Source organism: Cyprinus carpio, chromosome A7, assembly GCF_018340385.1.
Source record: "Cyprinus carpio isolate SPL01 chromosome A7, ASM1834038v1, whole genome shotgun sequence".
Lineage (NCBI taxonomy): Eukaryota > Metazoa > Chordata > Actinopteri > Cypriniformes > Cyprinidae > Cyprinus > Cyprinus carpio.
The window spans coordinates 43,195,367-43,219,567 of record NC_056578.1 but is presented as its reverse complement, the minus strand read 5'-3'; the positions used below and the strand labels follow the sequence as shown (position 1 = coordinate 43,219,567).

At 36.0% G+C, this 24,201-nt stretch overlaps 1 long non-coding RNA gene across 1 annotated transcript; it reads right to left on the bottom strand.

Annotated features, from left to right (window-relative positions):
* Positions 1 to 1,909: 1,909 nt before the first annotated feature.
* LOC122145719 lies at positions 1,910 to 3,129 on the bottom strand. Its single transcript, XR_006160527.1, has 2 exons — positions 2,791 to 3,129; positions 1,910 to 2,704 (listed from the first exon to the last, which is right to left on the bottom strand). It is a non-coding gene; the product is annotated as an uncharacterized LOC122145719 (long non-coding RNA).
* Positions 3,130 to 24,201: the final 21,072 nt, after the last annotated feature.

Below are 24,201 nucleotides of genomic sequence, written 5' to 3'. Positions count from 1 at the left end.
CAAACTGCGTCCTGCGATGGAGAGATGGGACACAAACTTCCGCGTGTGTGTACCTCTAAAGAAGAGAGTAGCCATTGCACTGTGGAAGCTTGCTACCGGCTCTCCCATTGCTCGCAGGTCGACTTCCGTAGATAGCATCCATTTGGTCGAACCACTTCCAAGTTCTTCTGTTTGCACCACTCCGGCCGTTGTGATCCTTTATGGCTCGGTAGTCACTTTTTCGTTTTTTTAATTTGTCCCTACACTGTTTGTAGGTCCGGTGGTAGCCGTGTGCGGCTAAGAGCTGTGCTACTTCTTGGAACACTTTTTCATTCCGTGTCGCCCCATCCAGCTCTCGCTGGATCCGCTCCTCGGCAACCAACGAGAGGAACGTCTGCACCTCGTCCACTGACCACGATTCAGACATTTTTTTTTTGAAAATTTTTTTTAAATTCTTTTATCAAGTAAATACTCTAAAAACAGGTGCTACCGCATTGGCTGTTGTCTGGCTATTTAAATCTAGCGGGTTTTAGTGTCTCGTGTCGCAAATACAATGACGCTGGTAGTGATGATTCTGTCTGACCAATCAGTGATCTGCAGTGTTTTTACGTCACATTTTAGTATCGGTACGGTACGCTTGGAACCTCAACAGAGGTGGTACCATTTAAAGCGAGCCAAAGCGAGCCGTACCGTACCATGCAGTGGAAATGCGCCATAACTGAGCCGTACCGAACCGAGCCGTACCGTACCATGCAGTGGAAAAGCGCCAAAGCGTGCCGTGCCATACCGAACCGTACCGTACCATGCAGTGGAAATGCACCATAACTGAGCCGTACCGAACCGAGCCGTACCGTACCATGCAGTGGAAAATCGCCAAAGCGTGCCGTGCCGTGCCGTGCCGTGCCGTACCGTACCATCCAGTGGAAATGCACCATAACTGAGCCGAACTGAACCGAGCCGTACCGTACCATGCAGTGGAAAAGCGCCAAAAGGGGCTTTAGAAAGTCCAGGATCTAATTACAGAGGGAGGTGTTAAAGGGTCATGAAACCCCTCTGCTGCAGCAGTGTTTTTTCACACCTCCACTTTGAAAAGGGTTCCAAAAAGGGGTGTGATCAACTGTGAAAAGCTGGGAGGGTAGAGTCTGGAAAAGGGAGTTACACTGGATGCATAAAGACAGCTTATTTGCATACTGGCAGTGCTAACACACACACATGCACATAGGTGAAATGGATAGTGATACAGAGTGCAGCAGTTACAGCGGTTCTAAGAGAAATGTCTGGAAGTGGAGGACTTTTTCCCACCAGAATCCCCTGAATCGCACTGTGATCATATTGACCTTATCAGTTTGAACCTTTAGACCCTCACATACATACAGGAGAAAGTGAAGACGAAACTGATAGAAGCACATATGGAAGTCGTCTCGCACTGGTATGTTTTTGTATTTACAATATTTCTAAAAAGTTCAATAGGTATTTATCAAATTAAAAGTTTATCTTGAATGTAAACGCCAAATCTTCCGTTGCAAAGTATTATAAAAATGCTTATCATGTTGTAATTTTATAACAGATGTCCGTGTGGTAACTGCTCCAGACTCAGTCCCTGGGAGAATTCATGTTGTAAAGACATACCACAGGTAAAAACTTACTTCACCTTAGTTTCTGAAGAAAAAGCACATACTCATCTTTATGTTGTAGCCTTTACAAAGCACTAATCTGTCCTTTTTTGCAAACAGGTGATCCACAGATGTGGACAGGTGGATGACACTACCTGTATAACATGATATTGAGTAATATCTCCCCTTAAATAATATAAAATGTTTTGACTGTTTTTAAAACTGTGTGACTGTTTGGACTGTAATTTTGTTGTTTTACTTGTTTAGAAAATAAATAAATACTGTATGAACATAATTTGTCCACTTACTGGCCAGGGGGCATTCAATGTCATTTATTATATTTATGAATGGTAATACTTTACAAAAAATATAAAGCTAAAATATAGTTCATAAGACGTCTTGTGTTAAAAACAAAGACATCTTTATGCAACTATGCTACCTTTAAAACAAACTTAATGAAGGCTCATTAAGGTACGCTGTGTATACCATGCAAACATAAATGTAGTAGTACAATAGGTAAGTCATTATCATATTAGCAGAGTTGACTTAAAAACAAACAATAGTACACATTAGCATTCTAACAGCCATGACAAAATGTGTGAACAGCAAAGATGATTCAGTATTTTGCAAATGTCTGAGGAGAGAAAGGCACTTCTAAAATATCTAAAGCAGAGGACACATCTGCTAAATTAGACAGAAAAACAGACATGTTGTAACACTCTTATTTTGTCACATATATAAAAGGAAGGGGATCCATTCATCCAAGAGTAGAGAATAATATATTTAAAGGGTTAAAGAGCAATCACCCATAACAGCACCAATATCAACAAAACATTCAAAGAAAAGAAACATCTTGTTAGAGCATTTAAGCCCAACCACATGTTGAGTTCAATCATAAAGTCCATTTCTCACAAATCCCACATAGTCAGGTAAGTAATGAGTATCTCACCACATTCCGACAGTTCAATTGGAAATCCACAAAAGTTCAACATACAGTGTCCCAAACCATAACCAAACGTCAGTCCAAATAAGCAAAGGTGTAGTATATAGATCATATAGTCCAGATGCAGAACAGTGTGCTTGTTCATCAAAAGAGGCCTAAAGAAAACCCTCTGAACAAATATGCAAAACAAAAATCAAAATACGCAATTGAACACAGAAAACAAACATAGAATTACAAAATATATACATAACTTACACTGAGCTGTAGAACCAAAAAATGTTCCTCATAATAGGGTCTCATGCATTACCAAGTTGAGCAATACTCAAAGCCATGCCAGTACCTCTAGCAAACAGTTTTACTCGTCTCTCTTAAAAGGATAGCCTTCCCTTCAGAAACTTCCCTAGATCCCCCTTGAGGTTGGGAGAAGCATTACAGCATATGACATGAAACAGCTTTTCAGAACTGTTACAATGTACTGGTAATAATAAACAAGTTTGTCCAAAGTATTTAACTACTGTCGACACATTCAACCCCAAAAACAAAAAGGTGATGTTTTCTTTGCATTAAACATTTATTAAATAAAAATGGTTTTACATGAATATGCATCACTTATAGTACAACTTTAACAAAAAAAAAAAAAAAATAAAGTGACAAAAAAGTGAAAGTGATGTGAAATACAGCCAAGTATGGTGACCCATACTCAGAATTTGTGCTCTGCATTTAACCCATCCAAGTGTACACACACACACACACACCGTGAACACACACCCGGAGCAGTGGGAAGCCTTTTATGTTACGGTACCCGGGGAGCAGTTGGGGGTTCGGTGCCTTGCTCAAGGGCACCTCGGTCATGGTATTGCCGGCCTGAGACTCAAACCTACAATCTTAGGGTTAGGAGTCAAACTCTCTAACCAATAGGCCACGACTTCTATTTAAACTTCCCCTAGAAATCACCTCCCACTTTGGCAAATATTCAGTGTTATTTGCTCCAGGAAGCTGTCAAAAATTCATACAAGAAATTTGTCCTAGGCAATAATTGCAGATGAGAACATACCTGCACAACATTCCCACATAGGAGAATGCCATACCCTTAGGCGCAAACCGGATGACCAAACTGTGAAAAGACTCCAGTGATGAAGTCTGGTAATCACCACTTAGATTCTTAAGAATCAAAGCAGTTTTGGAGCCAGTATTACACCACTGAGCTGCTCACATGCAGCCGTACCTAATGAGATAATAATACTGTCAATACATATGAACACATCGCTAACGATAAATCAAGGAAATAAATGCAATAGCAGAAAATAAATAATTGCTTCACGTTATCATTAAAAAGACACAATGCTATACATACAAAAACAGATAATATATCAATATGTTTACATGGTTGTCATTACTTGGTTTGAGCCACTTTCTTGCTTGATCTCCCACAAGTGGTTGGAGGCATTTTGGAAATTCCCCATCATGTTCATGTATGTTCTGCATGTTGTTGGCAACTGATTTCCAGTTGGCTACAATTTCACTGCCTGTAGATGAACGTTTGCCACACCAGTAAAGGTGGTTTACAGTGCTCTTTTTCCAAGCACCAACTTCTCTGCAACTCTTCAGCATTGCAAGGGAGTCCATTTTTTTAGCAACACCTAAACAATACATAGAACAAAAATAACAGAAGATACATATAAAAATATTTTAGTACAGTTTCTACCCCTTATATCTGGAACACAAGTTCTATTAAAAAGCAAACCTTTTGCCATGTGCCATGCATCGAACTTGCGCACAACACCCGGTCTGCTGTCCCTGAGGACAATCTTTTGAACACGGAGCCCTCTCTGCTCCAGCTGTGTCAGGCATCGTTGCAACCCCTCCTTTTCCATGCGTTGGCTGTTACCGACCTCATTGCTCTATAAAAAAAGATAAATTGATGTTATTTCAAAGTAGTGATTACTTCAGAAAATGTCTCAGAATAATACCATACATGTATATGTTAGCACTGAATTTACATTCATAAACAAACAAACAAAAAATACCTGAATAAGCTGAATGTTCATTATCCGGTTTGTTTTTAGGACCATCACTGTGTAGGTCCCGTATTTGGCACAGTGCCCTGAATAATTAATCATCAGAAAATTTATATTTTTGGTTGTTTAACTTGAAAAATGTGACACTGCATAACATAATATTTTATTAAATTACACATACCAGGAGAGTCTGCTTGCATGTCACCACCCAAAACTGTGTCTCCACTGTTGATAGCGTCTGAAATAACTGTACCTTGGTGTACAGTCCACACCCAGTTTATTGTAGGGAATAGTAAATTCCGTTGGTGTTTCAGGAAGGTTGTGTGACTAATTCCTGTGATATTATATACCTGCAAGAACTAGACACAAAGAAAGAGGAAAGTTAGTCATTATACAACTGGCACAGAGGTTTCATAGGTGTGTTAAGAAAAAGTGCCTTGCCTTTTCCACTTGCAAGAAGGAGGCTCCACTAAAAATGACAGCTGCAGACAGCTGGATATTTCCTGCAGGTATGTTTGCGACATAAGGCTGACTTGTCCAAGTCTTCTGATGCTCACAGTGTGTGCAAACACGCACAGAAGCGTTCCCACAGTCCTAGCATGTACAACACAGCTCCTTGTGCAGACAGGGCACTTCCTGAAGAACTCAATGAGGTTTTCTTCATAAACCACAAACTTCCTCATTTTATAACGTGGGGTTTCAATCACTGTGCTAAAACACAGCAAACACAAAAACATGGAAATGAATTGATGTCTGTGCCAGATGTTCATTGCTAAAGATATTAGCACCAGGCAAATCAAAAATTACACATACTCAAGTACTCACCTCTCACAGATGCTGTGGTTAGTCACTTCTGGATGAAAAGTGATGTCATCTGCAGCTTCTCTTCTAGACCTTTTTACAGGTGTTGAAAGAGCTAGAGGGCCTTCCTCAAATGCTGTGTTCGACATGACAGTACTGCAGCTAACATGTTTTCTATGAGGTTTAATTTGAGTGCCTAATTATAAAATAAAATAAATAAATAAATAAAATCAATTCACTTCAATTGTATTTCAATTCAAAATGATGACTAGAGGTAGAACAAAAAGAAAAGAAAAAAAATCAATTCTTACTCTTGCTTCTTCGCTCTGGTTTCCATGTGTGCTGTGTGGATACATGTTTCATTGGCGAATCAACATCTGTTTGGCATGACGCATCTTTTGTGAATGCTTCTATCTTGCACCCCACCTCGCAACACAACTTGGGCTCAGAGGACAACTGCTGTTTTACAACCGTTTTAAAAAATATATATATATATAAAACACACATTTTTACAATACGATAACAATAGAGCAATGAAAACTCTGGTGCAAAATGTTTGCTACAAACATATTTTCCAGTTGTGTTGGTAGAACATGGCAAACCAACCGCATGCACCAAAGTTCAGTTCGCGTTGCAGGGAAATGTAAACAACACTTTTGTTCTGGCGCACTGAAGAAACGAGCACACTCGACGCCAAACCATGTCTCTGAATGACAACAATGAGGGAAGACTTTCTTGCAATACTTTCTCTTGAATAATATGTTCTATTGTAACCGTTATAATTTATACCTACTATGGTGCAGTGATTGGATTGAATGACCTCTTTCTCATGAATAAATGCACAGATTAGCTCAGGGCCAGCTGTTGTAGATGTGCCCCTCAAAAACTACCAACACACACTAATTCAAAACAAATAACATAGCTTCGACTTCCCTTTTTTAAACCGGAAAGACGAAATTGCTCGGAAAAACACAAAAATAACCAATTTCCATTTATTGAAAACATTTATGAGTGCTTTTAGTCTTTTCAGTGATGTGCAGCTAGTACATATCTGTCCCCATCTCAAAAAATGTGTTCTGGGGTTTTATGACCCTTTAAGGCCCAGCAGGTTTAGTTTATTAATGAGCTGTTGTGGTATTATTGTGTTGAATGCTGAGCTGAAGTCGATGAACAACATTCTAACATAGGAGTCTTTATTTTCTAGGTGGGTAAAAGCCAGGTAGAGGGTGGAGGAAATTGCATCATCTGCATCCCGGAGGGATGTGTCATTATCACAGGCCTGTGGCGGGGGCTTGTAGTACAGCCTTGAATGCATTCTTTTCTGTTGTGTAAACAAAGTCCAGTGTGTTTTTCCCCTTGGTGCAGAGTTCACAAGTTGGTAGAACTTGTGACTGTCTTTAAGTTTGCGTGGTTGAAGTCACAGGCTATTATGAAAAAGCTGTAGGGGTTATTTGTTTGTTGTTCGCTGATGGTGCTGTGCAGATCGCGAAGCATTATGTTTTTAACACAATGACTTAAAGTTAAAATGACATGAAATTAAAACATATATTGTAATATATATTACAAACCTGATTCCAAAAAAGTTGGGACACTGTACAAATTGTGAATAAAAACAGAATGCAATGATGTGGAAGTGTCAAATTTCAATATTTTATTCAGAATACAACATAGATGACATATCAAATGTTTAAACTGAGAAAATGTATAATTTTTTAAGGGGAAAAATAAGTTGATTTTAAATTTCATGGCATCAACACATCTCAAAAAAGTTGGGACAAGGCAATGTTTACCACTGTGTGGCATCCCCTCTTCTTTTTATAACAGTCTGCAAACGTCTGGGGACTGAGGAGACAATTTGCTCAAGTTAAGGAATAGGAATGTTGTCCCATTCTTGTCTAATACAGGCTTCTAGTTGCTCAACTGTCTTAGGTCTTCTTTGTCGCATCTTCCTCTTTATGATGCGCCAAATGTTTTCTATGGGTGAAAGATCTGGACTGCAGGCTGGCCATTTCAGTACCAGGATCCTTCTTCTACGCAGCCATGATGTTGTAATTGATGCAGTATGTGGTCTGGCATTGTCATGTTGGAAAATGCAAAGTCTTCCCTGAAAGAGACAATGTCTGGATGGGAGCATATGTTGTTCTAGAACTTGGATATACCTTTCAGCATTGATGGTGCCTTTCCAGATGTGTAAGCTGCCACACACACTCATGCAACCCCATACCATCAGAGATGCAGGCTTCTGAACTGAGCACTGATAACAACTTGGGTTGTCCTTGTCCTCTTTAGTCCGGATGACATGGCGTCCCAGTTTTCCAAAAAGAACTTCAAATTTTGATTCGTCTGACCACAGAACAGTTTTCCACTTTGCCACAGTCCATTTTAAATGAGCCTTTGCCCAGAAAAAAAGCATGTGCTTCTGGATCATGTTTAGATATGGCTTCTTTTTTGACCTATAGAGTTTTAGCCGGCAACGGCGAATGGCACGGTGGATTGTGTTCACCAACAATGTTTTCTGGAAGTATTCCTGAGCCCATGTTGTGATTTCCATTACAGTAGCATTCCTGTATGTGATGAAGTGGAGTCATTCTAGGAAACGGGTGCCCTTTGGGTCCGCAACATTTGATGAGATGCATAAGGCACAAACATGTCCCAAAATGTGTTTACAAAGCTTAAATGTATTCATTCAAGTGTTCTTGTTAACATGATATATGATAAAAATATATATTTTTAAAGAATAACATACTATTTTAATAATTTTGTTTTAGTTCATTCTCATGCTCACTCACTGTCACTCAATCACTATCGCTATCACTCTCTCTCACTCACTCACTCACTCACTCAATCACTGTTACTCACTCACTATCTCTCTCTCACTCATTCACTCACTCACTGTTACTCACTATCCCTCTCTCACTCACTTACCATCTCTCACTCACTCTCTCTCTCACTCTCTCACTCACTCACTTACTAACACACTCTCGGTGTTAAATGAAGAATGTTACATTTTATAACATTTGCAGATAGATCTGTCTCCAACATGGCTCCATTAAGCGCTGCTGAGAGACAACGGTGATGCCGTGCACGTCGGGATGCTGATACTGAGAGGAAGCAAAAATATCTAGAGAGTGAGCGTCAGAGATGGAGACGGGATGTAGAGCAAGGAAAAAAGAAGAAGATTAGTGATCTAAGTGAGCGAGGGAAGCGTCACTGCGTAAAAAGTGGAGGAAGCAGAACAAGAAGAGAAAAGAGAAAGCAGAGGCTAGGAAGCACAGTCTGGACACCTTTCCTTTGAATCCAGATCCTGCCCAACAGTCAAAGCAGCAGTTAGGACCATCAAGGTCAGGGTTGTGTGCAGTTAGGATTATAAATAAATGGATACATGTAGAGAATAAGAAGCAGGGCTATCATTGATGAGTAATTGTTTTTAAATATGGTGTACATGACTTAAATCCCTAAGTTACCAGTAGATTTTTATTTTGTTTCAGGCAACATAAAGAAGGAAAGCGAATTTCCAGGAAGAACAGGGATACACTACACAAAGAAATTGAAAAACTAAAGAAATCGCTAGAGAAGGAAAGAAAATGTGCTGACAAATACAGAAAAAGATATAAGCGCTTAAATAAGAATGACTCCCCTCGTTCAAAAATAAATGAATTAACTAAGACGGGCAGAGTAAGCTCCAAAATCAGAAAAACACTACTCTATCATGGAGCCTTGATTGAAGACATAAAGAATAAGTACTGTAAAGCAAGAAAAGAAAAAGAAAAACAACTAATAGCAAAGGTAACAGCAGGGAGGATTGTGAAGAAGTACAGGCTACAAGGTTTTGCCGAAAATGCTCTTGGATTTTCAAAGAAGCGTCGCAGTGTTCAGACTGAAGACCTCTGTTCCACCAACAGAAATCCCACAAACAGGTTCACTGCTGCTTTCAAGTCCAAAGTCAAAACCTTCTTCACTCGAGATGACAACAGTCGGATAAATAAGAAGAATAGTTTTGCACAATAAACACATGTTGTACAATTTTTATTTTCTTCAGTTGTAGCTGCCTTAATAAACGTAACAAAAATCTCAAGATTTTTCCCACAACTATTTTAGAAACTATTACACTGGGATAACGGTGTTGACATGTTAAAGCTGTGACCGCAGATGCTTCAACATTGTTTATATAAAATATTAAAAAAATATATAAAACTTTCAGGACTATGTGTCCTTCTGTGAGATCCACAATGAGCAGGAAACAGAAAAGGATTCCTCAGAGTTAAAGATGCCACTGACATTGTCTGATTTATTCAGAATTATATAAAAAAATCCTGACAGATTGGATGCAAACTGAGGACACAATTTTGACAGTTATGTTTTATGGAAAATATAATTCAAAATCTGCTATTTGTATTGTGTGAAATATTACAGATATATGCCATTCAATTGAAATGTATATTTTTGAATTTGCTGCATTTTTAAAGGGGCCATATGATGAGATTTCAATTCTTCCTTTCTCTTTGGAGTGTTACAAGCTCTTGGTGTATGAAGAAGATCTGTAAAGTTGCAAAGACTAAAGTCTCAAATCCAAATAGATATTCTTTATCTAAGTTAAGACTCTGCCACGCCCCCCTAAAATGGCTTGTTCAAACATGCCCCCACATCGCTATGTCACTATGGGGAAATATTTGCATAGTGCCGCCCAAATGTTCACGCAAAGAAGGAAGGCGTGGTTTCAGTAACCACAGTTAGTGTTCAAGCAGCCATGTCAGGGAGATGCTGTGTTTCTAGGCACTTTATTTGGCCTTCTGAAAGTACTTGCATTTAGGAAGCTTTAAGATTACTTACAACAGAACAGCAACACATTTTTGGATGACTGTTTCAGGAACCTAGAAGAGGAGGTAATTCTGACTTTGCTACAACAATCTGGTGCTTCTGAATCAGCTACTGTAAATATGTTTTGTTATTAGTTTAAGTATTTGCTATTGACTGTTGAAATGCAGAGTTTTGCGCATTGTGTGTGTGTGTGTGTGTGTGTGTGTGTGTGTGTGTGTGTGTGTGTGAGAGAGAGAAAGAGACAGGGTCACATAACAGTGGAGCCAGCTGTCTTGACCGCCCATGGCTTGTGTACTGCAAACACACATAGGAGCTTCATCACTGTGTCTGTCACGCAACTCTGTTCCTCTTTCAGGCTTGAACTGATGGTAAAACTAAGGACATTATTAACTGTCTTTACATTTATTTTAAAAGATGAAGCTCACGATTATGGAAAGGGGGCGTTACATTTACATATGATTCCATTTTTTTAATGATCTTTAAAAAAACATTATATGATCCATTTAAACACTTTGTTTTGCAGTTTTATATTGTGACCTCATTCTGAGGACAGGATAAATTGCATGCATTTTTCAAGTATAGAGCATGTAAATAAATAAAGAAAGAAATACATGCCCTGAGTATAAAGTTTTCCTTTATAGCTAACTTTTTAACATATTTTTATTTTGATGAATTTCTTCATTTTTAATATACAATTTTGTAGCATCATCCCCTCTCTAGTGTGTGTGGTGTTAAACATGAATTGTAGTGTCACGAGTGAATTGTGATTTAATATGACCACAAAAGAGAATATGCAGATGAAGTTTCAGATTCGGGCTCTAATCTGTTTGATAATACATTTATTATAAAAAAAAGATCACATGAAAATGAAAATATATAGTATGAGAAGCATAATTCATGTGTGTTTACTTTAAAGCCTAATGGTTATCATAAGAGCATATCCTTGCACTGAATTTTTTTTTTTTTTTGACTTAGACAAACTATCACTACCACCCCGTCTTAACAGACCTCCTCAGAATAAACTAGTCTCTTCAGGGTTTTGTGATGTTTGAATTCTGAGATTCTGCCTGCAGACCAGCACACACAGGAGAGGATCTGAAATCAATCTCACACTCATCAAGAAGATAGGAATATGCCAAAGAGGAAGAAGCTCTTGTAAAGATGCAGTAAAGTAATAGGATAAATTAAATACAATAAAGGGCAGATTAAACACCAGCAGGGTTAATATGAAAATGACTAAAATGTGACGATCTGGTTTCCTGGATGTGTGAGAGTGACGACCAGCAGAAAATGAAACTCCACAAGATATTATCCATGTGATCACTGACACAATCAACACACATACAGCAATAAAGAAATAATAATCAAAAAGTAAAAGCATAGGACCAATAATGATACAGAGAAACACAAGTATGTAGAAAATTATAAAACATGGTGAAGAGAAAACAAAAGCCGTATACAGTGGATATTTCACTGAGAGAATTCCCTCTAGCGCCACCAGCTGGTTTAAGAGGAGACCACAGACTCTTGACGACCACCATAAAGACCTCAAAACCCTACATGTCCAATCAGTATAACAGGACAACTCTTTTAAGAGATATTTTAGCAGTATGTAGGGACTCAAGAAAATCTCAACAAAGTCAGTGAGGAGGAGGAGGATGATGAAGAAATAAATCCGGTGTCCGTTCTTTCTGTGATCAATTAGATCACTGACAAACCAAACAAGAGCTGGTAGACCTGCACACACACAAATGATGGTGAAGATGGACGATCTGACATTTATCTCCAGCGGGTCAGCTTTCAGCTTCCATTCAAATGAAGAGTTTTCCATAGTCTAGTGTCTCTTTGAACTTTTTGCAATATCCTGCTGAAAATAATTAAGCATATACATAATAAAAAAATTAGTATTTGTGCTGAATAAATGCTGAGCAATTTTCAGAAGATAAGAGCAACAACAGCTGTCAGGCAGTATGCAACACAACTTCTCATCCAGGACCTTGTCATTTCTAGGCTGGACTACTTCAGTGTTCTTCTGGCTGGACTTCCATCATGCACAATCAAACCTCTACGAATGATTCAAAATGCAGCAGAACAATGAGCCCAGGGGTGCCCATGTCACACTTCTATTAATACTTCTGCTCAAATTTGACCTTGACACTTGCCTACGGGACAGCTACGGGCTCTGCACCCTCCCTGCATCCTCTCTTATGAGTCTACATCCCCTTCAGAAGCCTAAGAGACTTGGCGCTTTGTGGTACATCAAAGAGAGCCACAACATCACTCTCAAGAACAATCCTATCTGGAGCCCAATCCCTGACAATCAAGAAAGAGCTGAAAACTCATCTCTCATACTTTGTATTACTAGCACTCCTCATGTTTATTACCTCTTAAAGAGGAATCGCCTGCAACAACTCAGAATCATCAGTCTGAAAACATTCATGCAGTTTAGTCTGTATTCCATGTCAGTTCATATTTAATGAATTAAAGTGAAAACACACACACACACACACACACACACACACACAAAAAAAAACAAAAAAACAATTGTCTTACCTAAATATATGTATTGAGGAGATTTCTACAGCGTTGTGCTCATGGCATCGGAACGTTTCCAGTTCTGTCTCTCACTGTCTGCATGTCTTGGTCTTTTTTTTTTTTTTCTTCTACTGCCGGTTTCTAGTTGTTGGTTTATCTGATAGTTTGATCTCAGCTCAGCTCTGAGCTCTGACTGTGGTTTCAGTAAGAGGCATGAATATTTTTTACATAAAACATAATGTTAAAAAATTGTGTATACTGTATGTAGCACCTCTATAAATGCAATGGAGATATGTACAAACTGGCAGAGAACAGAACTAAACAGGAAGTATATATAATGAGTAAATTAATAAGACACTCATGAAACTAATAGGTAACCAAGGAAATGAACGACAAGATCAGAAACAAGAACTAAACAGGGCAGGAGAACCAGGAACATAAGAGAACACAACAAAAAGTCCATAACTGTGACAGATACCTATAAATAGTTCATATTTATTTTAAATTCCAATTTAAGTTCCAATTTCTACCCATGTCAGTAAATACCAAAGTTCATCAGCAAATCACTGAAAAAGTAAGATGAAGAGTTCACATTATGAATTAATTAGGAGTTAATCTCTAAAACGCTGAACAAGTAAAAAAAAATATATAATAATAATAATAATAATAATAATAAACAATGAAATCCAGTTCATTGTACTGTACATCCGGAAAAAAAACAAATAAACAAACAAAACAAATAGCATTCATTCAGTCAGTAAGTGAGTAACTCACTCATTCACATACTCATTAATCAGCTTTCTTATCCGAAATATCCACCTCACTCATTTCTTTAAATTGCATGGTACCACTGAAGAGCACCATATTATGAAATATGCCATTATTTTAGAGCACAGACAAAAGATTGTACTATCCCTACACATAATCTTTGTTGAATATCTTTCGATTAGAGAGCCATACGTCCTTTAAATGTTTCCCAGTTGAAGAGGACACTTCTATGCATATGTGGAGTAAAAATATGTCCATCTGTTCAACTGTACACAGCCTACCTTACAAAAAATTGAATTGTATAGAATGAGAAAACTTCTGAAACTTGTGTGTAGGCTGTTTGACAAATATTGCATCTTATCCAGTCCATCCATGATGAAGCACACAAAGCAGAAATTGTCCAACTTCATGTCTTCATTTCAACTCCTCACATCATCTTCAGACTCTGCCGGCAAACAGTTATTAAAAAGTTTTTGATAAATCAAACCATTCTTGAATAATTCACTAATTGCACGAAGAGCACATCAAAATGAATGAGGCTATAGCTCTTCAACGCTTTAGTGTATTCAGATCAAACTTGGTCCATGTCATCACAAGCATTACCTGAGGCTACTTACTGCGTTTCTGCACAGCACCACCTACTGGTCAGGGGATGTGAAAAATAGAAAACATTACATATAACTCTTTAACTTATGATCAGCACAAAAAACATAACAAAAACCAATAAAATTTCAAAACTTCACACAATTAATCCACATTCAAAACATTGGCCATTTTGAATTTTGTTGTAAAATGCTGTATTTTATGAACATATTAGCATATTGTAACAAAACACTGGGACCATGTCCTAAAGGTTCTCAAAAAGTTTAGACAATTATAATGACATTTTTTCAAAATGCTATAGCTTTTGATTTATTTTGTCTATTTAAATTAAACTAGTCTTTAGAGAGTCCTTGAGTCATATCGAGAACAAGAATATAAATTATGCCATATTTGGTCAGCATGTTGAATTTCGTTGAAAGACCATTGTTCCAAAATTCATCTTCAGATCGTGCTGGCAAAAAGTTATTTGATTGACCAAACCATTGTCAAACAAACAAATAAATAAATAAATAAATAAGCATGACTGAGGCTGTAACTGCAGTTATGACATACTGACACCAAACTTCGTCACCTTACTCTGACCACACAACAACAGTTGACATCAGCATCTGTTTGTCAAAAGTGATAAGCAAATAAATCATATTACTAGTGACTGTATTTATCAATTTTCAGCCATTGTGACTCAAATTAACTAAAATGTATTTAAATCATTGTGTGTGTGTGTGTGTGTGTGTGTGTGTGTGTGTGTGTGTGTGTGTGTGTGTGTGTGTGTGTGTGTTTGTGTGTGTGTGTATGCTTCGCTCATTAATTTGTAACAATTTAACTTACATTTTTAACACTCTTTGGATGTTTGCTGAACAGATGGAGAAAACATGCAACAGATTCAACAAAGATTATTCAATAAACCCTGATAATTATCTTTCTTTCTTTTTTTTAAATGATGATCACTTCACAATACATTAATCTCAAACCATTCATTCATGCCTGAAACACAAACGTCATCTGGTTTGATGAAGTTCATTACAGTGATAATATCAGAGGATCGAATCCAACATAAGGTGACACTGTGGTGTAAAATTTTAGTATGGCAAAGCTTCAAATAATTTCCATAACACATCCTGTAAGAAACCCTCAAAACTTCTTAAGGCTTCATTCGATTATATATGACTAAGTTCAGTGACTATGAACAAACCCTAGTTTTCATACTACACACTAAGCAAATTATGCCCATAAGTTTTAGTAGTCAACACTATTCAACTACAATAGCACAAAAACTGTCACTGGGACAGTATCTTTTCAAAGGTAGTCTTTTGTAACTTATTTACCCCTAAAGTGTGAATATTAGTACCTTAAATGTACAGAATAGTATCTTTTAAAAGGGTATCACCCCAGTGAAAACTTTAGTACTTTTTTTTTCCTAGTCACATTAGTTATATTAACAATGAATAAGAAAAAGCAATTTCATCACACACACACACACACACACACACACACACACACACAAATTCAAACATGTATCTCTTGAAAACAGGAGGGTTGCAAAAGCAATCATCAGAACAGCAACACTGGAAGCCTTCCATGAGTAAATAATTAGTGTAGCAAATATTTTAATGGAAAGGTGATTACATTTTCATTTAAAACTAATACAAAAAGGCTATATTTTATTGTTAAACTATTATATCTTATCCTCGGTTAACCCGTTTGTGCCCCAATTTTTCTGAATGGTTTAATGCGTATAGTCATGTTAATAGTGTCCTGTGTGAACATGTTCTGCATTTATTTTCCCCAGGTTTTAGTTTTTTTTTCTTGAAAATCATATTAGAATGTGAGGTAACTATAGCTGCCAGTGGGCAAATATGTTGTATTCACCCCTTCAATGTCAAATTTGAATAGGAGGAAAATTACTGCTTTCAACAGATCAATCTTTATTCATAAACAATTTAATTATGCATAAAAGTCGAAGATCTTTCGATGCAAACCCCCCAAAAAGTTGCATCTATCTTATAATCTCTTGAATATGAAAACACAATAAATCTGTTTATCTTAAAATGGTGGAACATAGTGCAGAACAAAGAGCAGCTATTAAGGTGACCCAAAAGGGTATTGTGTATCAGTAATTTAAATAAAAATAAATAAATAAAAATAAATAGAATTAAGAAAATATTACATTTATATAATAAAAAGGGTATACCTGAAAGAAAATTATGCATTTAACTGTTTGGTTACCAACATTCTGCAAAATATCTTCTTTTGTGTTCAACAGAAGAAATTATATCATAGGTTTGCAACTTGAAGATGGCACAATGATGACACAATTTCCATTTTTGGGTGAACTTTCCCTTATGTAAGCAGTTTTAGTATAAGCAGCCTACAAGGAGTACTGCAGTGAAGGTACAAGTAGTTTTATAAATTCACATAAAACATATTTGCATACTATACTTTATGATGTAAATATTTAAAATATCACATATTTTATGAATAGGCACATAGTGATTAGGTCAAATGGATTAACCCTGACAAAAGTCCTTGATATTCATGAAATTAATGATATTCTTTTTAAAAATATATGATTATTTTAATAATTATCATGTGTAGTCTACACCCATTATTGTTTATTTATTTACTTATTATTGAACATGCCTGTATTTTCATTCTTAGAAGTGAGTTAGTTAAATGAAAATAAATAAATAAAAATAAATAGAATGAAGAAAATATTACATCTATATAATAAAAAAGGTATACCTGAAAGAAAATTACGCATTTTTTTAGGCCCATAGTATTCAATGGCTGACTGTAGTAGGTGATTTCATATAATAATGTAAATGTAAACTCATTACTTATCTGAATTTCAGCATTACAATGTAATCATAAGCTACTCTTCATAAAATGAATTAGGGTCCTTGACCAATTAGAATGAAACGCATCCAAACTGGATGAAGGGGATTCAATATTTTGCCCCTTACGAGACATAATGTCATAAAAGGGAGAAAAAGATAATCTGCATCAATTAATCCCATGTGTTAGCTCTTTATCTTTCCGTTCCTCCTTTTGTGTGACGGACTGAAGTTAGTGAACTGCTGCTGTCACTCCTCATGGCAAAAGCAGACACAGAAGTGGGGCAGTAGAGCTGTGGAAAGATTGCTCTCTCATCTCCTGCTTTTCACAGATTTATTCCCTATCAAATTAAGATCTACTGTACAGTAGAGATGTCAGTTAAAGGGTTAAGTTATGTTTTAGGTGGGATATTATGAAAAACAAGACCAATACTATAGTTGCCAGTGGGCTTAGTATACAGGTAATTTAACTTCCTGAATAGTTTATTTTACATCAAATAATGCATTTTTACACTTTTCAGTCTCTCCAGTCTTTATTTTCCACTTTCTCCAGTGTAATCCAGTGTAATTTTGTCAGTAGTTGTGTCACTATATATAGATAGAGGAGCAGTTGAATCAGGTCACTGAGGAGGAGGAGGATGAAAGATGAGATTTGGCCTCTGATTTTTCCATGAAGCTGCAGAAGATGAAAAGCCCAAACCAGAGCTGGCAGACCCACACAAACACTAATGATGAGGAAGATACACAGTCTGATATAAGAACTTGAAGAATGATATAGATGAAAATGTGTTCCATTCAATTGGTGCTAAGACCCATATTTTTTCAAACATTAAAAAGGTTTGTCTGCACTCATTAAATTGTTTTATTTCAATTGAAGCAGGAGATAAAATTGACAAATGTTTCTGTTATCTGTCAGTGTGACAATTCTTTGTTTCTCAGTGATTATATAACAGACGACATACATCAGGTGATTATAATCAGGATATGTTATGTATGAAATGGAAAGTCAATAATCATTTTAGGCCTACAATCAAAGCAAGGAAAGTCTTCTTTTGTGATGGTTGATACTCTTATATGTTTAATTATTTATAGGCCAATTCACGCTGCACCAGCAGAGACAGTAATAAGGAAGTAATATACCCCAAATCACCGCATATAGCCTCAATTTAAACGTGTGGTGGTGTTGTTAGACGATTTTGCTCTTATAAATCAAGACTTAAGCAGTTTAAAATAATTCACTGGTAACAAATTACATGAGAAAATACATTTAATTTAATGAAATGTGAAAATTGAATGAAAAAATAAGATCATGATCTAATGAATGTGGTGTAAAGTTGAGCTATTCCAATGGAATGCTTTTTACATTGATATACAAAGGTTTGTCTGATGTTATACACATTGTAAAAATGTTGTGACTGTGGAGGAAATTTTATTTCTAACTGAAATATTAATATTATTTGCTTCACTGTGATAAAGAGTGTTCTTTAGACTGTCTCTAAGTGCTTCAGTTTGCTTCTGTATGCTTGAGTTTTTGATGAGCTGAGAGATAACAGGAAATGTATTTGTGTATGTGTGCAAGACAAGTGTGAGACAGAAATGTTTTTTTAGTTTCTTAGACGTCCTAGCTACTTGGAAAATGATTTGCATTAAATTCTTAGAAACGCATCTGGAGGACATAGATGAACACCTTAAATGGACATATATGTTGAATATGCATTATGATTGGATGAGATCAAAGCATTTGATGAATATATAAATGTTGAGTTGGGGTGTTTCCTTTTTGGTCTCACTCTGCAGTCAACTTGGATGACTGTATGACTGTCACATTTTCTTGCAGGAAAATAAATATTCAAAAAACTTTTGTCTCATACATTTATTAAAATGGAAAATCGCCACAACTCTGACAAAATAAACTGTCAAAAGTTTGACACTTGAAGTCATTCATCTCACACACATGATGAAAATTTTAAATTGCATTAGTTTGTATATTTGGTTTAAAAATAAGTTAATACAAACAGAAAACACTGAGACAATGTATAATTTAAGATTTCATTACACTTCAAAAATTTACTTGGCTCAAAGACACTTTTTTGTTAATGGATAATTAATTACTTTCAAAGTAAACTTTTTAAGTTGATGTAAATTAAAATAATTAGATTAGATGTAACAAGTAATTTTTTTTTTTTTTTTTTTTTTTTTTTACTTTGATTCAATGAATATTTTTTTCAGTGAATGGCAACAGATGCTGAGATGGGGAACACAGTGTTGTGACAAAATCCAATAAAGTGTCTCTTGCTGCTGGTCCATCTGAGTGTTGAGTTGAACATGAACTATGCATAACCACATCATGTTTGTGTTTCAGGCATGAATAAATGGTTTGAAAGTAATGTGATGTGAACTGATGATTATAAAAATGATCTGGTTTACTGAATAATCTTAGTTGTGTATATTTCTGACTTCATCTGACAGTACATATCCAGAAAGTGCTATTAGACCAAAGCAAGCGTAATGGAAAACTTCTGCTGAAATGGAGAGTGAAATAACAACAAGACGTGTGTTTGACTTCGACTGGATTTGCGGTTGTGGAGGAGCTGAAAATGAAGGTGCGAATTTGGTCAACTTCTGCTTCCTGTAGTGATGCTCACACAGTGTTTGTGTACTTTATCACAGATGAAGCAGATTAGATGCAACATTCGTCAAATAACTTACAAAGTTGTTTGAGTTTTCATGTAGCAACAGAAACACTTTTCATTTAATACTTTATACAGCTTAATATAGTGTCTGTGTGTACATGGATAAAATTCAACATAAGCCCACTGTATGCTATTTAAATAGCAACAACTGTGTCATTATCAGAGCTTGTGCAGCCGCTCTGGAGAAACTGTGCCAGCCGGATGCTCTTGAATTGCTCTTGTGGTACTTTGACAGCATCTGTAACAATGATGGGCATCAGCGTTTGGATTCAGAAAGTAAAAGGCGATACTAAGTAGAATGTGTTGTAGTTTCCACGCTGAGACTAAAATTTAATACAACTTCATAATGTTCACTTGAATTTCTTGTGAACCATTTTATTATAAACCTAACACTGTGAAGAACAGAGAAAAATAAAAGAAGTCACAAACAAAAAGGACTGCATGTTTACTATACAGTCGTTCATATTGTAATCTGTGAGTACTGCTTTTTAAAGTGTTAAGCTAGTACCTGAAAGAACAACAACAACAAAAAAGAGCCATTGTCATCTAAATAAACTTAAATAAAAGACAGAGGTAAAGTATCTTTAATGTTAAGTGTTGTATAGTTACTATTTATAAAATGATTAAGGACTCAACCTAGAATTCCCTGATCTTCAAAGGCATATTGTGGTCTACACACAAACACAAAGCATTGGTTCCCCAAGAGGCATTTTGTGGACTGAAGTCAATCTTTCAGCAGTGAATCTGGTTAAAGTTTTGATTGACCGGTTCCACTAGATTTCTAGAACTACTACAAAACCTAGATTACAATATTCACCTCCATATCACCCCAATGACACTGGCACATTTATTTGGTTTCGTCATTCTTAGTAGGATTTCTGGTTGAACACGTTTGAATAATTTTCAAGAATGAACATTCAACCTGACAGCAATCTTACTACTCTCAGATACTACTCTCCCCATACATTCGCTCTCAAAGCACTGCTTGGTGAAGTTCTGAAACCTTTGTTTGTTTAGAATCAGTGGTTCGGAGCACTTATCAAACTGGCCAAGTCACATGATTTCAGCTTCACTGTTTTTACTGTTACTAAACATTTTGAAATGTCAATGATTCACTGCTAGGTGGTGTTGAGTTCATGGCAAACATATATGAACCAGTGTCTAATATGGTTTTATCTTAAGTCAGTTTTTGTACTTTTATAATTCATGCACTTTTTATTATGTACTTTTAATTTATTCAATATTGTCTGTATTTCTGCTTCGTCCGTGCTCATTTCAGGACACCTTGTGAATCCCCTGACAAGAAAAAATCCCAACCAAATTTTACTATAAAAATAAACAAGACAAGGCAAGATGTTGTGGGTTATTTGGTAGAACAGTAAATGTATATATACTGTATGTGTCAATACCAGAAACATCTGTGCCATATGAATGAGGTTTTTTTTTTTTTTTTTTCAAAGCAGGAGAAGTTGGCAAAAAAGGAAATCCAAAACATGGGAACATCTGTAAACTCAATTAAAAAGTACATTCTTACAAACCATACCTGGACCTTAAAATACATAAATAATCATCCTCCTTCTCCTTATTCATAACATTACACCTTCAGTTTGCTAGTGTTCCATAGACAGCTTTAATGACAAACACGTGTACCTAATTAAAAAGGTTAAGTGTTAGTAAATGCATTTAAATGTCTGATTAACAAATTTCATTAAAAACGTTACATGCTTGTGAAAACATTTGCCATTGTTACGTAAAAGGTGTCATTATGTTTTTATGTCATTATGTTTGGGCCCAGATCTCTTTGCTTTTACACTGTTTTAACCAGCAGGAGTCACCAGCATGTGGTGTTTTTGAAACTGTGAATAACTGGGTTCATTTGATTCAAAGCTTAAAAAAAGCTTTGTTTCTCCCATCACTGTCCATCTACAGGATCTAATGGTGGGCATGATTGCAGCTAAAAAGATAATGCACAAAGCAGGAATCAGATTTCACTGATCACGTGACAAGAGTAAGGCGCTAAAACTGACAAGATGATTGACTGACATTTCCTGAAAAGTTATCTCTTAATTCTGATTGGTTGATAGGAATGTTGTACTTGGTGAAATCACACTCACCTGTAACTCATGCCATCTGTCTTATTTGTTTTGCTAATACAAGTTATATGTTTAATATGTCACTGTGCTGTTTTATAATGATATTTTTTTCAGATTTTCAGTAAGAATAATAATTGATCCACCCAGGGCCGTGCACATGAGGGGCAGAGGCCCAAACCAAAAAAGGGGCACTAGGGAAGAAAGAAATATGACTGTTTGTAAAAGGAAATTATTAAATTAGTTTTTAAATGATTATTTATTTCACATGGGTTAAATCAGATTTGGTCAGATGGTCATTTTACACCCAGATGCTGCATCTTACCCACTGACTCGACTCGGGTCAACTTACATATTTTTAGAACACTTTGTCATAGACACATTCTGATCATTTAAAATGATAGGAAAACTTACTTTAGGATAGGATAGATACTTTCATTTTACTTATGCATCATTTTCCCTTCTCTTGAGGACCACATAAGTAAAAATGGCTAATCTTACCCCACTCTCCCTATCAGACATTTAATTTAATATTTTACAGCATAAAGCTATATTATATACTAAGAAACAACTCATTTAGAACATTTATATATATATATATATATATATATATATATATTTTAACTATTTATAGGCCTACTATTAATATGGTTTTAATAAAATATGATGTGTTAAAGATTACTATTATCAAGACAAGTTAATAATGGGAAATATACTTAATTACAAGAATTATAGTGTGACAAACTGCAAAATATTCTATTTGATGATTTACCTGCTGGCTTGCTGGAGCCATAATTTTGTGTTTGCGATGTTGAACTGCCTTAGCAGCCTCCCTTCGCACTTACCCTCTTTTTATTTTTTAATTTTTTTTGGAGGGGGGGGGGGGGGGGGGGGGGCATTTATTTATTTATTTATTTTTTTACGTGTGACAAAAACAGCAAATTTTGTTTTATTTATATTAGATCTGATAGGATACAATAATTTGATTAGACATTCTAACAGAACGTGGATATTTTGTCACTTTTAGAAGACTTTTTCATCATTACCGACAGAAATACAAAAACAAACTACCAAATTACTAATTCAGCGGATCAACCACTGACTGTAATATGGTTTGTAGCGCATCTACCACTTAATGCAATGACCTTTGGGGGCTGTGGTCTCCAATCTCCAGAGAGCGGCACACAGATCGTGAGTGATGCTGCGGAGCAGGCGGGAAAAACAGAGCGGATTGGGGGGGGGGGGGCACCTCAGCTGATGAGGACACAGGGGCAGTGGCTCTAGCCAGCAGGCCACCCCTCTGTGAGACTGTAGTTATCTTATTTTGATCAAATAGAATCATATGCAGACATGGGAAATGGCATGCTTGTGTTTGCAAGGATCGAAACATTTTTTTACATTAAATAAGCTGTCATAGAGTATGAAATGAATACCCTCCAAACCCGCGTTAGCTCTGTTCCAGGAGGAATGCCTTTAGACACAGTTAATATTGATATTTCCACGATATTTACGCTTGCAGAAATATACATTTGTTTACATTTTGCAGAACAGACAGAAGAAGATCCGTCAATGTGCATTTGGTTTGTTATAATCAGATGTTCGGTAACTTAGCGGTCATGTGAGGAGTTTTCACTCTTTTCTGTGTCAAATATATGTAATACATAATTAATATACTTTAAAATATAATTTAATTCAGTGAAGCAAATCAGAATTTTCATCAGCTGTTACTCCAGTTTTCAGAGTCATATGATCCTTCAGAAATCATTCTAATATATTAATTTATTACCAGTGCTGGAAACAGTTTTGATGCTTAATATTTTTTTGGAACCTATGACATTTTGTTTAGGAATATTTGATGAATAGAAAGCTAAAAAGAACATCATTGATAGTAAATCAACATATTGGAATGATTTCTGAAGGATTATGTGACACTGAAGACTGGCGTAAAGGCTGATGAAAAAAATAAAAATACATATATATATATATATATGAAAAAATCTATATAATATATATATATATATATATATATATATATATATATACACACACACACACACACACACACACACACACACATACATTACATATTTTTTTCTATATATCGAAATAAAAAATGACTATAGATATACAGTATATGATCCAAAGTAACTAGTAACCATAACTAATGTACTTGAGTAGTTTTTTTTATATAGCCAATACTATTACTCAAGTAACTATTCAGACTATAACTTTTAGTTTTACTTGAGTAAATATTTCTATAAGTACTTTTACGTTTACTTTTACTTGAGTACAGTTTTTGGGTACTCTACCCACCTCTGGAGAATAGTACTACCAAACTCTGTTAATAACTGAGCAAGCGATAGAGCAAGAATCAACATTCAACAACACAGTGCAGGTACATTCAGAGCACTTCAGATAGCAGTACAGCAAATGCAAATGGAAGTAAGCCTATGTGCAATATACATAATAATAATAAGATAATACACAAATAATATGTTAAGTCACA